The following is a 16,431-nucleotide window of genomic DNA, read 5'->3' as shown; positions in this document are numbered from 1 at the left end:
AACCTTTCTGACAAGTAAAAATTCTGGATCCTTGGCAATCTGCACCAGCCTCCTAACTGATCTCCCTATGGCCATTTTAGACAAGGGGGTCTCTGACGAGGTGGCAGTTGAACAAAGATCTGAAAAAGGTTTCTCCACACAGCAGCCAGGGGAAACTTGTCTAAGTACAAATCTGACCATCACTCTCCTACTCCAGGTCCTTTCATGGCTCCTGTGAAGCTCCTTTCTGAGACCCCTGATTCTGCATGGTGAGGCCCTGGCAAATTCTGCAGCTTCATCTCCCCCAGCCCTCTATGCTCCAGCCCATTGTCCCTTTCAAGGCTCTGTTTTCCACGCTGGGCTTTCTCACACTTGCTTCTCTTTCCTCCACCCAGTTATAGCCTACATATATCCTGAGTCCCTGGGTCACATCGCTGCCTCCAGAAGCCTTCCCTGCCCTCAGACTACATTGTATCGCTGTGCTTTTTTTGCTTCTCGGCGCGTTAACAGCAGGAATAATTCCTTGGGTTCACATCTGTCTTGTTTACTTCTGTGCACACCCATGTATGCCCATTATCTGTGGAGTACCAGTAAATATTGAGAGCTCGGCCTTGCCTGATGCTTGCATATGCACATGATAGCAAAAACCGACATATGCTAAATTCACTCCAAAAGTGTTAGGATGGGCACAGTGGCTCGTTCCTGTAATCCCAGGAATTTGGGAGTCCAAGGCCAGAGGATTGCTTGAGGCCAGGAGTTTGAGACCAGCCTGGGCAATAGACAGACCCCATCTCTACAAAAGAAAAAAAAGTCAGCTGGGTGTGGTGGTATGCACTTGTAATTCCCACTACTCAGAAGACTGAGTCAGGATGATTGCTTGAGCCCCGAGTTTGAAGTTGCAGATGCCACTGCACTCTAGAGCCTGCACAGCAGAGTGAGACCCTGTCTCAAAATATATACATATATATATGTGTAAAATAATGACAAACAGTAAGCACCAACCTGTGTTTTCATGTAAACAAATTCACTTAATTCTCACAATTACCCTATTAAATAGATTATCATCCCCCTTTTCCAGATGGTAAAAGGGATTATTAAGGAACTTGTCCCAAGTTGCATGGCTGGAAACGAGCAGAGCAGGGACTTGAATCCCGAGGGACAGACTTGACTCACATTTGTGCTCTAGCTGCTGTGCAATACAGCCTATCAAATCCAGGTCTACTATGGTCAGGCATTATTCTAGAACTGGGGAGATCATGTTGGAAAAACAAGTATTTAATAAAAAACTCAAGGTTCCAGCTTACATTCTTGATGGGGGAAGACAAAGAAAAGAGCCTATAAAGGTAAGAGTATAAAATAATGGTGAGTAATATGCATATGAAAAAGTAAAATGGGATGGAGGAAAGGGGGTGAGGGGCAGGGAAGATATTATTTTAGACAAGGTTGTCTGTGAAGTCCTCTCTAGTGTGGTGACATTTGAACAGAGATGCTTTGTGGGAAGAGTATTCTTTTTCTATCTTTTCTTTTTTTTTGAGATAGGGTCTCTCTCTCTCTCTTTTGCCTGGGGCACTGCTACTGCAACCTCCAACTCCTGGGCTCACACAATCCTTCTGCCTCAGCCTCCTGAGTATCTGGGACTACAGGCGTGTGCTGCCATGCCTGGCTAATTTTTCTTATTTTTGTAGAGATGGGGTCTCACTATTGCCCAGGCTGGAAGAAGAGCATTCTAAGCACAGGTAAATAAATACCAAGACTGTGAGGCTGGGTCCAGCTTATCCTGCCAAGAAGCCACCAGGAGGCTGCAGGGAGCAGGGGAGCAGTAGGAAATGAGGTCTGAGAGGAAGGTCAGGCCTAGATCTGGCAGGGCTTTGAAGGCCAAGCTAAGGAGTTTAGATGGAATTTTGAAAGTAGCAAGGAGGGCTTTGAGCAGAGGCCAGGAGCACTGTATTAAGAATGGACAATAGCAATGAGATTTGAAGGCAATTGCTATAGTCTAGGGAAGAGGTAATGGAGACTGAAAGCTTTAAGTAGAAAGGGAACTGGGCATAGGGTTGCCAGATTTAGCAAATGACTCTTCTGGGGGACCTCTGGGAGGAAACTTTGGAAGGCAGCTGTAGAGTGGCTGAGGTCCCAGGAGTCTAGGAGAAGGTAGGAAGCTGCTAGAATCTCTCTGTCCTCTCTGGGAGGACTGGAAACTTCTCAGAACGCAGCCAAGCACAGAGCCTTCACAGGTTGAACTCAGCACATCTTAAGCAAACATACCAATCAAAAACATCCTAACTGGGGGTTGGGGGGGTAAACCCACAGCTAATGGCAACGAACGAGGCACACTGTGTGGGGGAAGGACATGCTTGTAACCCTGGCTTGAGCAAGGCAAACGCCTTTCATATAACCAAAATGTTTGTACCCTCATAATATCCTTAATTTAAAAAAAAATCCTAACTCTAAAAGAAAGAAACTAAAATTATGACACCCAGTTCTAGGAAGGGTGTGGAAAGTGAGGTGCTCATATGCTGCCAGAGGAACTGGAAGTGTGCCCAATCTTTCTGACTTAGGTTTTTTAAAAAACTGTCTCTTAAAAAAAAAACAACCTACATTTAGAAATTTTTAAACATCCTGGCCAGGCGAGGTGGCTCATACCTGTTATCCTAGCACTCTGGGAGGCTGAGGCAGGAGGATCGCTTGAGGCCAGGAGTTTGAGACCAATCTGAGCAAGAGCCAGACCCTGTCTCTACAAAAAATGGAGAAATTAACTGGGCATGGTGGCACGCACCTGTAGTCCCAGATAATTGGGAGGCTGACACAGGAGGATCACTTGAGCCCAGGAGTTTGAGGTTGCAGTGAGCTATGATGATGATGCCACCGCACTCCAGCCGGAGTGACAGAACGAAACTCTGTCTCAAAAACATACATTTTTAAAAAAATCCTTTGCCCCAGAAATTCCACTTTTAGGAATTTATCCTAAGGAAAACATCAAATAAATGAGCAAATGTACATGTGCAAAGATGTTCATCACAGCATTGTTTATAAAAACAAAAAATTTGGATGTGACATAAAGGTTCAGCAAAAGAAAAATGGACAAAGAAATGAAGTAGTTGAGAGACAAGGAAACTCAACTGGCCAATAAATGTACTGAAAAGATGATCACCCTCATGAATAATCAGGGAAATGTAAAAGTAAAGACATAACTGTTTCACAGAGTAAAAAAGATTTCAGCTTTATCTGTAAAGTTGCATTTTATTTGACAATTTGGCACCCCTACGTTGCACCTTAGCACCCAGTTTATGGTCTCTAAAAGAAACTAGGGATGGTTGCAGAAAAGGCTTGAGTCTGAGTCTAGGGCTAGAAGGTACAAGGTGAGCCTGGAACATCTTGTTGAGCTGGGAAACAAGGAATCTTTCTGAGATTAATGAAGTCTTGTTGGAAAGACTCAGGAACCATCCCACTGGCCAGCTAAGACCATTTACGCATCAAAAGGGGAGATTTCAGCTGATACCAATTCACAACATAAATAAAAAAAGCCTCGGCCCATTTGATTCACAAAGGAATGAACGAAGTGCTGTATTTTTTAAAAGGTGAATAGAATAAAATACCTTATTTTTTTTTGCCTTATTAGTTAAAAAAAAATAAGGGAAGCAAAACGATAACAGAATGTATTGGTTTTAGGGGAGTGGTACACAGGCGTCATACTTATTTTTTAAACTTAAAACAACTAAAAATGTTTCTGGGGTAGAAGTAACACAAATGTTTGCTTTATAGTTGTTTTTTAAAATGCATGTATTTTATACATTCTTCTGATGTGTGTTATATTTTACAATTAAAAAAATTTTTTTTAACTGCAACAGGCCAGGCGTGGTGGCTCATGCCTGTAATCCTAACACTTTGGGAAGCTGAGGCGGGAGGATTGTTCAAGGCCAAGAGTTTGAGACCAGCCTGGGCAACATAGTGAGACCACACACACACACACACACACACAGCTGCCAGTCTCTACCAGTCTCTACAAAAAATAGAAAAAAATTAGCCATGACTGGTGGCTCACCCTGTAATCCTAGCACTCTGGGAGGCCAAGGTGGGAGGATCGCTCGAGCCCAGGAGTTTGAGGTTGTTGTGAGCTAGGCTGATGCCACAGCACTCTAGCCTGGGCAACACAGCAAGACTCTGTCTCAAAAAAAAGTGTGTGCATTTAAGATTTCCATAGACACTACTAAATATTGCCCTCCAAAGGGGATGTGCTATTTCTAGTGCCACCAACAGGGTATAAAGAGAGTCAATTGTCTTTCCCTCATTTTTTTTTTTTTTTTTTTTTTTCTGAGACAGAGTCTCACTCTTTTGCCCAGGCTAGAGTGAGTGCCGTGGCGTCAGCCTAGCTCACAGCAACCTCAAACTCCTGGGCTCAAGTGATCCTTCTGCCTCAGCCTCCCAAGTAGCTGGGATTACAGGCATGCGCCACCATGCCCGGCTAATTTTTTCTATATATTTTTAGTTGTCTGATTAATTTCTTTCTATTTTTAGTAGAGACGGGGGTCTCGCTCTTGCTCAGGCTGGTTTCGAACTCCTGAGCTCAAACAATCCGCCCGCCTCGGCCTCCCAGAGTGCTAGGATTACAGGTGTGAGCCACCGCTCCCGGCCTCTTTCCCTCATTAATACCACTAATTAGCAAACTCTTAAAATACCTGCTGCAAAACATCAACTGTACTGAGTAAAAAGCTTTATTTTAATTTTTTATCTTAATATTTAACCTTTTTTTGTGAGACAGAGTCTCACTCTCTTGTCTGGGCTAGAGTGCAGTGGTGTCATCTTATTAATAGCTCATTGCAACCTCCAACTCCTGGGCTCAAGCTGTCCTCCTGCCTCAGCCTCCCGAGTAGTTGGGACTACAAGTGCATGCCACCACACCCAGCTAATTTTTTCTATTTTTAGTAAAGATGGGGTCTCACTCTTGCTCAAGCTGGTCTCCAACTCCTGAGCTCAAATGATCCTGCCACCTCAGGCTTCTAGAGTGCTAGGATTACAGACATGAGCCACTGTGCCCAGCCTTAAACTCTTTTTGATAAGATATTTTGCACAAGGTAAAACAAAACAAAGCAAAAATTCCAAACCATACACAAAGGTATATAAAAGGAAGTCTCCCTATCCATGACCTCCACGCCATCCAGCCCCCAGTGTTCTATGAATATAGAATCTTATGTGTATGGACAATGGGCATTTCCCCCACTAATGCTTTTTTTATACAAAGAGTAGCATATGGTACCTACTTTTTCTTTTTGAGAAAAGATCTCAGGTACAAAGAATTGAATTAACTAAAATCCTTAATCTGTGACACATTGTTATTTTCTGTTCATGGTCTTCTTCTATTTATTTGTTTTATCTGCACTTTGTTTATTTCTATATTTACATATTAATATTACAATAATTTTGACAATAATTCATATCTTCACATGGGCTCTACCTCTATCCCATTCAAGCTGCTTCCTCCCATCCCTAGCCAGGAAACCACTTATCTTGAACTTTGTGTTTATTATTATTTCCTTGCCTTTAGTTTCGTACTTTTGTCCTCTATATGATGATTAAACAGTATTTTGTTATTAGTTGTTTCTGAATTTTATAAAAAGGATTTATGTAATCTTCAGGTTCTTGCATTCTTTTTTTGCACTCAGTATTAATAAAAAGCATCCATATATTTATGTGTAGCTGTGGTTCATTCAAATTTCACTCTTATATAATATTTCATTTTGTCAAGGTACCCCAGTGTATTTTCCCATTCTACTGTCCAAGGGTGTTTGGGATTCTTTCTGGGTTTTTTGCCATATGTTCAGTGCGGTTATGAATATTCATGTACAGTCTCTTGGAACACTTGACAAGACTTGCTCCTGGATATCTGCCCAAGAGTGGAACCGCTGGGTTTTAAGACATATAAATGTTGAATTTCACCAGAAATTGACAATTTTTTTTTTCAAAATGGCTATATGGATATGTATTCCCCCCAAAATGTATAGAAGACCTATTGATCGTCTCCAGTATTTGGTATTATCTGACTTCTTAATTTTTGCCATAGACTGGGTATAAAATGTTATGTCATTGTGATCTTGATTTGTATTCTTTTGATTACCAGTGTTGAGTATCTCTTCATAAACTTTTTATCCATGTTTCCTCTTTTTAGAATTGCATGTTCAAGTCTTTTGCCCATTTTTCTACTGGTTTATTGTCCTTTATTGATTTTTAGAAAGCCTTTAGATTATCTCAATATATATTCTTGAATGGTTGTATGTGTTTTCACATATCTTCTTCAATTTGTAGCTTTTAAGCTATTGATTGGCTATATGAAAAAAATTTGTAGCTCATAATTTCATTTTCTTTTAGTATAGTTTCATTTATTACTAATTTCTTCTATAGTTAGTCTTTTGTGTTTTAAGAGATTCTTCATTACCCCAAGGTCAGAAAAAAATTTCTTTAGCTTCCTCCTAAAAGTTTAAGTTTTGCTTTTGATAATTAAGTCCTTATATCTGGAGTTGATTTTTCTTTCTTTTTAGAGACAGGGTGTCACTTTGTCTCCCAGGCTGAAGTGCGGTGGTGTGATCATAGCTCACTGCAGCCTGGAACTCCTGGGATCGAGAGATCCTCCTGCCTCAGCCTCCCCAGTAGCCAGGACTACAGGCACACACCACTATGCTGCCCAGCTGATTTTGAAAAAAATTTTTGTAGAGACGGAGTCTCGCTATGTTGCCCAGATTAGTCTGGAACCCCTGGCCTCAAGCTATCCTCCCACCTCATGCTGGGATTATAGGCATGAGCCACTGCACCCTGCCTAGAAACAGTATTTTAGTGGATAGTTTTGTAATGAATATCTTCAGGCACATGGAAAAACTGGGTTTTTAAAAGTCTCTCTCCGCCGGGCGCGGTGGCTCACGTCTGTAATCCTAGCTCTCTGGGAGGCCGAGGCGGGCAGATTGTTTGAGCTCAGGAGTTCGAAACCAGCCTGAGCAAGAGCGAGACCCCGTCTCTACTAAAAATAGAAAGAAATTAATTGGACAACTAAAAATATATAGAAAAAACTAGCCGGGCATGGTGGCGCATGTCTGTAGTCCCAGCTACTCAGGAGGCTGAGGCAGGAGGATGGCTTGAGCCCAGGAGTCTGAGGTTGCTGTGAGCTAGGCTGACGCCACGGCACTCTAGTCCGGGCAACACAGTGAGACTCTGTCTCAAAAAAAAAAAAAAAAAAAAAGTCTCTCTCTGTTGCTTACTTAACTAGCCTGTTCTGCACCTAGCACGATGGCTCTAGGCATCCTCAGTCCTTACTCCACACCTCATTCCTCCCACCTATCTTCACCAGGAAACTGGCAGTGGTTCTGTAATCCCCAGCGTTAGGGCTCAGAATCTAGGGGAGTCTACAATTGCTTCTCCTGAAGTAGCGGTGGTCGGGGGGGGGAGAGGTTTGGGATAAAATTTAAACTGATTTCCTCCTGTAAGAAAAACTGCTTTGTTTCTGGTAAATGGTGAGCTCTTTCATGAGGATTCACATTTCACCGAATCCTCAAGAGGTTAGCATCATCACTTTCCTGTTTTTCCTGCATTAACCTTAAACACGGTGAGCTTAAGTAACAGGTCCCCCCGCATAGAGCATTTTAGACACCTCGCCTGGATTCCAGTGTGGGCTGTCCCAGAAGGCTTTGGGAAATGTTTATTGACAAGTAGAGCTGGGTGTGAGTATACCAATAAACACTTATTAACCTATTTCTCTCCTTTCAAAGTTCTAAACATTTCCATTGTGTACTTCAAGGGGCTCATTGTTTTGTTAATAAAAAGTCAACATTCATTTGCATCACTGACAGCATCGGCCAGAGCGGGGCTTGGAAGAGCAGAAGCTGGTATTTTAGGGAAAGGGTTAGAGACCAGAAGACCTACCTTGCCTGGTCTGGGCACCTAACAGGGTCTGACACCTGGTTCTGTAAATGTTAGCAGTTATTTTTCAGAGTATTTACATAAGAATCACCCTAATGGCCACTATTTCTTGGACCTTTACCAGGCTCCCACTGCTGTGGGAGGTCTTTTCCATTTACAGTAGCTTTTAATCCTCACAATCCTGTGAGGTCCAAGGCCTTGTCCTTTTTTGATAGGTATGGTAAACTCTCTGGCCCAGAGAAGTTAACAAGCCTAAAATCACAAAGCAAATAGCTAGCAAAGCTGAAATTCAAACCCATATTTTGTCAGAGCCTACACTCTGGCCTTCTTGAATCTTTTTGCCAAGTTTGAATGGGCCCTTTTCATCTTTGTGCCTCAGTATACTCATGTGTAAAATAGGAATAGTCATGCCAATCTTGCCTGCTTTGCTGTGTAATTGTGAGTATGATATACTCATTATTAAATAACTGACTCAAGCAAGGCAGTGCTGCAGGCAGACTAATAATAATAATTCTTCCCATTTATAAAATACCAATAATTCTTGCAACAACTCCATTCAGATAATTTTTATTATTACTGCCATTTTGCAGTAATAATAAATGATTAAAAATTATGGTTTTATTTTAAACTTATAAATGTATGTTTTTTTAAAAAATAGAGATGGTAGAACATTAGCGGTAAAAGTGAAACCCTCCTTATCGCCACTCCTTGGAAGTTCCTGTTATGAAATTCTCAAATATCTTTCTAGAAATATTCTATGTGCTTATATATATGACCTTCTAATATAATTGGTAGCAAGTTATACTAGGCACACAGTTCTTTAGCTTAATTTTTTTCTCTTCTTTTCTTTCTTTCTTTCTTTTTTTTGAGGCAGAGTCTCACTCTGTTGCCCGGGCAGGAGTGCCATGGCATCAGCCTAGCTCACAGCAACCTCAAACTCCTGGCTCAAGCGAGCCTACTTCCTCAGCCTCCTGTGTAGCTTGGACTAAAGGCATGCACCACCATGCATGGCTAATTTTTTATATATATATTTTTAGTTGTCCAACTAATTTCTTTTTATTTTTTTAGTAGAGACGGAGTCTCACTCTTGCTCAGGCTGGTCTCGAACTCTTGAGCTCAAATGATCCGCCTGCCTCGGCCTCCCAGAGTGCTAGGATTACAGGCATGAGCCACCATGCCCAGTCTTTTCTTTCTTTTTCTTAAGAGCCAGGGTCTCTTGCTGTCGCCCAGGCTGGAGGACAGTGGCACAAGCACAGCTCACTGTAACCTTGTACTCCTGGGCTCAAGTGATCCTCCTGCCTCAGCCTCCTGAGTAGCTGGGACTATAGGTGTGTGCCACCATGCCCCACTAATTTTCTTTCTTTCTTTTTTTTTTTCTTGGTACAGACAATACAGTCAGGGCCTTGCTATGTTGCCCAGACTGGTGTTAAACTCCTGGTCTCAAGCGATGTTCTGCCTCTGCCTCCCAAAGTGCTAGGATTATAGGGTTAAGCCACTGCACCCAGCTTAGTTTATTATTTTTTTAACTTACTGCATCACAAAGAGCTTTCCATATCTTCCACATCTACAAATATAGACACATCTCGTTCTTTTTAACAGCTCCTGTGTTTATCCATTGGTGGTCGTACCTGTTTATTTAACAGATCCCTGTAGGTAGATATTTAGGTTGTTTCTGGTCTTTGTGCTATGACAAACAGGGTTTCTGGGACTATTCCTTTATAATTATTATTGACATAAAATTCACATACCATAAGATGTACCTTTTAAAGCGTACAATTCAGTGGTTTTGGTATATTCACAAAGTCATACAGCCATTATCACTATCTAGTTCTAGGAACATTTTTTTTTAGTGGGGTCTCACTATGTTGCCGAGGCTGGTCTTGAACTCTTGGGCTCAAGCGATCCTCCCAAGAAACTGGGATTACAGGTGTGTGTCACTGTGACTGACCTCTGGGAACATTCTTTTTTGTTTATTTGTTATTTTGTTTGTTTGTTTTTTGAGACAGAGTCTGGCTCTGTTGCCCAGGCTAGAGTGCTGTGGCGTCATCCTAGCTCACAGCAACCTCAAACTCCTGGGCTCAAGCGATCTTTCTGCCTCAGCCTCCTGAGTAGCTGGGACTACAGGCATGCACCACCATGCCTGGCTAATTTTTTCTATAAATTTTTAGTTGTCCAGCTAACTTCTTTCAGGCTGGTCTCGAACTCCTGAGCTCAAACGATCCACCCACCTCAGCCTCCCAGAGTCCTAGGATTACAGGCGTGAGCCACCGCACCCAGCCACTTCTGGGACCATTCTTATTCTTCTTTTCTTCTCCTTCTCCTTCCTCTTCTTCCTCTTCCTCTTCTTCTTCTCCTTCTCCTCCTTCTCCTCCTCCTCCTTTCTTCTTCTTCTTCTTCTTCTTATTTTATTTTATTTTTTTAAGAGAGATGGGGTCTAGTTCTCCCCAGCCTGGAGTGCAGTGACACGATCATAGCTCACTGAAGCCTTAAACTCCTGGGCTCAAGCGATCCTTCTGCCTCAGCCTCCCAAGTAGCTGGGATGACAGGCATGCGCCATCATGCCTGGCTAGTTTTTTCTATATATTTTTAGTTGTCCAGATCATTTCTTTCTATTTTTAGTAGAGATGGGGTCTTGCTCTTGCGCAGGCTGGTTTCGAACTCCTGAGCTCAAACAATCCACCCGCCTCGGCCTCCCAGAGTGCTAGGATTACAGGCGTGAGCCACCGCGCCCGGCCGGAACATTCTTGAACATATATTTTTATGGCCTTGTGTGAATGTGTCTGCTGAAGGCACTTCAGGAGGTGCGGTTGGTGGGCTTTAGGGAGATGATTCCTTCTGATGGGAAAAATCTGAGGTGTATTCATCACCCAAAAGCAAAAATCCTGGACCCATTGGACTGTCACCACATTGCCCCTGCCACATGGAGCATTTTGCAATGACTACCGATGCTTTGGAGAAAATTAGGCCCATCTGTGTTTTCACACATTGGATTTGCTTAAAGCAGGCCAGGCCCCTAAATATCCCAGTTCGAGCAAATAATGATAGGAAATGCCCTATTGTAATGTCTCAACTCACAGACCTTGCTGTTGTGTGGTTCTTTTAAAACCTAAATTGGGTAATGTCATTCCCCTGCTCCAAAACTCTCAATAAAAAAAAAAAGTGCAGCCAAAATAAACAAATTTTGCAATGGCTAGCATCTCACTCACAGTAGAAGCCAAAGTCCTTACAAGGCCTGCAAAACCCACATGATCTGGTCCCTGCTTACCTTTTGGGTCCCCTCTCCCATCCTCTCCCTTTCAATTACTCTGTTCCAACCACTCTGGCCTCCTGGCAGGGCCTCCAGCCCACCCAACCTTGCTCACCTTGGAACTTCACACTGCTGTCCCTCTGCCTTTCCCTGACAGCTGCACTATTCCGTCCTCTCTTCATTCTCATCTCTGCTCAACTGGTGTCCCTTGAAAGAAAACCTCTCTAAACCTCTATATAAAATGGCACCCCACGACTTTCTAGCCATATCCTATTTTTTGTTATGTTTTGTTTTTGAGACAGGGTCTCACTGTTGTCCAGGCTGGAAGGTAGTGGCATGATCATAGCTCACTGTAGCCTTGAATTCCTGGGCTCAAGTGATTCTCCTGGCTCAGCCTCCCAAGTAGCTGGAACTACAGGCATGTGCCACCATGCCCAACTAATATTTTAAAAACTTTTTGGGATGGGTGCAATGCCCCATGCCTGTAATCCTAGCACTCTGGGAGGCCGAGGCGGGAGGATCACTTGAGGTCAGGAGTTCAAGACCAGCCTGAGCAAGAGTGAGATCTGTCTCTACAAAAAAATAGAAAAATTAGCCAGGTGATCAATAAATATTTGTTATTCATTGATGGAATAAATGAATGAGTAGCTTTCACAAGCATAAAACAAAGGTTGTAAACAATCCAAAGGTGCGGGTGAGGTAGGGTGGGGTGAAGTGGAATGGACAGAGGACCTGAAGAGATAGTTTAAGTAAAGGAAAACACAAATGATTTCTAAATGTATGTCAAGATGTTCAACTTCACTCATAATAAAAGAAATGCAAATTAAAACATCTATGAGTCACCATTTTTCACCCATCACCTTGCCAAAGATCAAAAGCCTTGATACTTCTCAGTGTTAGCAAGGGTGTGGGAAACAGGTCCTCTCATACATTGCTGGTGAGAGTGAAAATTGGTGAAAGGTTTGTGGAGGACAATTTGGTAGCATCTGCTTCAATTTTGAAAGCATATACTCTTTGGCTCTTGCAATTCCATGTCTAGAAATTTATCCTGTAGATTTATTTTCTCAAGTGTACAAAGATGTGGGTATTCACTGCAACACACCTTGTTCTAGTAAAAGACTGGAGAGAGTGTAAATATCTATTGATGGAGGTTGGTTAAGTATATTATGGTATAGTCTTACAAAGGAATACTATGTAGAGGTTAAAAAGGAGATAGATTTCTATGTGCTAAAATGCAAGTCCCCAAGAGATAGTTCCTTGAAAAAAGCAGTATACAGAACAGTGTGTATTATGTGCAAACATTTGTTCGAAAGAAGAAAAAGGGCAAGGTACCATGGCTCACACCTGTAATCCCAGTGACTCAGAAGGCTGAAGCACAAGGATTGCTTGAGCCCAGGAGTTCAAGGCTGTAGTCAGCTATGATTGCACCACTGCACTCCAGCCTGGGTGACAGAGCGAGACCCTGTCACAAAAAAAAAAAAAAAAGGTCTTAGTACTAAAAAAAAAAACAATCCACAAAAAATCCCCAAAAAGCACCAGTGATGTAGGTATGTCATAGGACACAGGAGCCAACTGAAAACTGGAACAACTTGAGCATACTAAATAGCCTACTATATAAGATAAATATCCGTGAGTCCATAGTAATATAAATGCATGACTGAATAAATAAATAAATGGAGACGAAGAGACAAATCTCCTCTGCGGAGATAATCTATGCAGAAACTCTGCCCTCAAAGAGGTGGGACATAATTTCTCACTCTTTTATATGGGCTGTGCATAGTGACATCCTTCCAAAGAATACAGTATGGAAAGAGGGGCAAGGAAGAATCATTTTGCAGTGGACTCTGACAAGCAGTCCCTCAGCCCGGTGACATGATGTTATAAAAATGGCACTTCATCTCTGCTTCCTCCTCAAGCCCATAATTCTCATCTAATCTTTGAGAAAAATGACAGAAAAATCCCAATTAAGGCACAGTCTACAAAATACCTGACCAGTACCCCTCAAAACTGCCAAGATCATCAAAAACAAGGAAAGTGTGGAAAACTGTCCCAGCCAAGGGGAGCCTAGGAGACGTGATGACTAAATATAATGTGGAATCCTTGTGGGATCCTGGAACAGACAAAGGGCATTAGGTGAAAACTAAGGAAATTGGAATAAAGTATAGACTTCAGTTAATAATAATTTTTATTTTTCTTAGAGACAGGGTCTCTCTCTGTCACCCAGCTGGAGTGCAGTGGCCTGATCATAGCTCACTGCAGCCTTCAACTCTTGGGCTTAAGCGATCCACCTGCCTCAGCCTCCTGAGTAGCTGGACTACAAGTGCCACCATGCCCCGCTAATTTTTAAATTTTTTGTAGAGACAGGGTCTCACTATATTGCCCAGGCTGGTCTCTAACTCCTGGCCTCAAGTGATCCTTCTGCCTCGACCTCCCAAAGCGTTGGAATTACAGGCATGAGCCACTGTGCCTGGCCAGTTATCAATAATATTGTACTGATTAATTATAACAAATGTACCGTACTAATGCGAGGTGTTAATAATAGAGGAAGCTGGGTGCAGGGTATGTGGGAACACTCCATACTATCTTTGTGATTTTTCTGTAAATATAATGCTGTTCTAAAAGATAACATTTATTTTTCATCCCCCTCCCCAAATAAGTAATTTTCCCTTCTTTAAGGGAAAATTAAAGTTACATGACTTCATAAGTCATGTAACTTTTCCGAACTCCAATTTACCCATCTTGAAACAGGGAAATTATTTCTAACCTTTTAAACTATAATCAGTACTTTCATTTATTGAATGTTCACTGTGTACTCATTTCTGTGCTAAGCAGCCTTTACACGCATTATCCCATGTAACCATCACAATGAACCTATGGCCTGGGATCATCATTTCCCTTATTTGCCCACCTGGAGACAGGTTGCATCTAGGTCAGAGAGCTGGTAAGCAGAGGAGGCCAAACTCAAGCCTTGGTCCATCTGATGTCAAAGGCTCTTAACCTGTGTTCTTCACTGACTCAAGTTCCTCCTTCCTCCTATGTCCCTGTAGATGCTGCCAACCTCAAAGCCTGTTTTGAAAGATGTGCCTCCCACACAAACTGCGTGTAAGTCAGCATTCTCCTGAATTGAGGCTCTCAAAATCTACTTCTTAGAGTTGATCGGGAAGGCATCACCATAAATCTTAAATTCAGCTGATTAAAAAAAAAGTCATCACCAGTAATGACAGCATTCATTCTCTGAGCACGTCCTCTGTGCCAAACACGATAAGCTTATCAACTTCTGAATTCATATAATAATGCTAGAAGAAGCTATTAAAACTTCATCTTAAACCGTCATATATTGCTGGTGGGAATGCAAAATGGTGCAGGCACTTTGGAAACCAGTTTGGCAGTTCCCTGAAACGTTAAAAATAGAGTTTCCGGTGGGCACGATGGCTCACACCTGTAGTCCTAGTACTCTGGGAGGCTGAAGTGGAAGGATTCTTTGAGGCCAGAAGTTCAAGACCACCCTGAGTAAGAGTGACACCCTGTTGCTACAAAAAATTTAAAAATTAGTCAGGCATGGTGGCATGTACCTGTAGTCCCAGCTACTCAGGAGGCTGAGGCAGGGATCACTTGAGCCCAAGTTTGAGGCTGCAGTGAACTATGATTGTGCCACGGCACTCTAGCCTGAGCAACAGAGTGAGATCCTGTCTCAAAAAAGGAAAAAAAAATACAGTTACCATATGACCCAGCAATTCAACCCCAAGGTATATACCCAAGAGAATAGAAAACACGTGTTCATACAAAAAAATGTACAGGAATGTTCACAGCAGCATTATTCATAACAGTCAAAAAGTGGAAACGATCCAAATGTCCACCAATTGAAAAATTGATAAATAAAATTTGGTACATCCATACTATGAACTGTTATTTGGCAATAAAATGGAGACAAGTTACAATGTGGATGAACTTTAAAACCATAATGCTAAGTAAAAGAAGCCAGTATTTTTTTTTTTTTTTTTGAGGCAGAGTCTCACTCTGTTGCCTGGGCTAGAGTGCCATGGCGTCAGCCTAGCTCACAGCAACCTCAAACTCCTGGGCTCAAGCAATCCTCCTGCCTCACCCTCCCAAGTAGCTGGGACTACAGGTGTGTGCCACCACACGCAGCTAATTTTTACTATTTTTAGTAGAGACAGGGTCTCATTCTTGCTCAGGCTGGTCTCGAACTCCTGAGCTCAAGCTATCCTCCCACCTTGGCCTCCCAGAGTGCTAGGACTACAGGCGTGAGCCACCACGCCCAGCCTGACAATGCTAAGCAAATGAAGCCAGTATAAAAGACTGGGTGAATAATATGATAAGGTATGTGAATTAGATCTCAATAAAGTTGTTTTTAAAATCCTTTATTTTACAAATAAAAATTCATTGTACAGAAATGGCAAGTACATTGCTGAAGATGACCTAGCTACTACACTGAGCTCGTTCAAAGCAAAGAGATGCTTTTCCTAATTGCAGCCTCACTATGGTGAATGAGTTTTGCTTTGCTTTGTCTTTGTCCAAATGTCAACAATGGTTTCTGGACGCCCATTTTATCTCCATCTGAGGTGTTGCCATGAGGTATAATCAGAGCATAGAGATGAATCAGTGGGGTATGGTGGTTAAGAGGACAGGCTAATTAAATTCTTTCCCATTAGCTTGTTACATTTTCTTCACACAGTATGTGTTTGCTGCTCCTTTCTCACAGTAGAATATAAGCTCCAGGAAGGCCGGGATTCGTTCTGTTTACGAGTGTAGTGCCTGGCACGGTGGATGAAGTCAACGGTGGTTGGAAGAATGAAAGGCAGCTCAGGAGGGAGGAGGGAGGTTTCTGACACAGAGATGGAAACAGTGGGGGGAGCGGAACATCAGATTGAGGAGATGACCCAGTATGGGATATCTCAGGTGCTTGTGGGAGAGATCTAAGAGAGGCTAGATATACATGTCTAGAAAATACTTCACTGAGAGTTCCACTCTCAAATGGCCAGGGAGGTGGCCTGCTGACTAGTGAAAATGGTCTACTCCAAGACAATAGAGCGGAGGGAACAATGGCAATCTGGCAAGATCATGCCCCATTGCCAGGGACAGCCATGGCGGAAAGCAGGTTAGTAACGATAGACTTTCAGATTTTTCGAAGGATGCTGAAAAAACAAGGACATCCATGTGAAATCTTGTCTGCAAGTCACATTTCGCCTTCTGGTCACCTGTTTTTGACTTCTGTTGGAGCAATCCAGCCTTCCCGAGAAGTCTTGGGTATGTGTGTGGTTGCTGAGAATGTTACTTGCGTCTTTCCT

The sequence above is a fragment of the Propithecus coquereli genome, unplaced genomic scaffold (assembly GCF_000956105.1).
Source record: "Propithecus coquereli isolate 6110/MARCELLA unplaced genomic scaffold, Pcoq_1.0 Scaffold66, whole genome shotgun sequence".
Taxonomy (NCBI): domain Eukaryota; kingdom Metazoa; phylum Chordata; class Mammalia; order Primates; family Indriidae; genus Propithecus; species Propithecus coquereli.
This window is presented reverse-complemented; position numbering follows the sequence as displayed.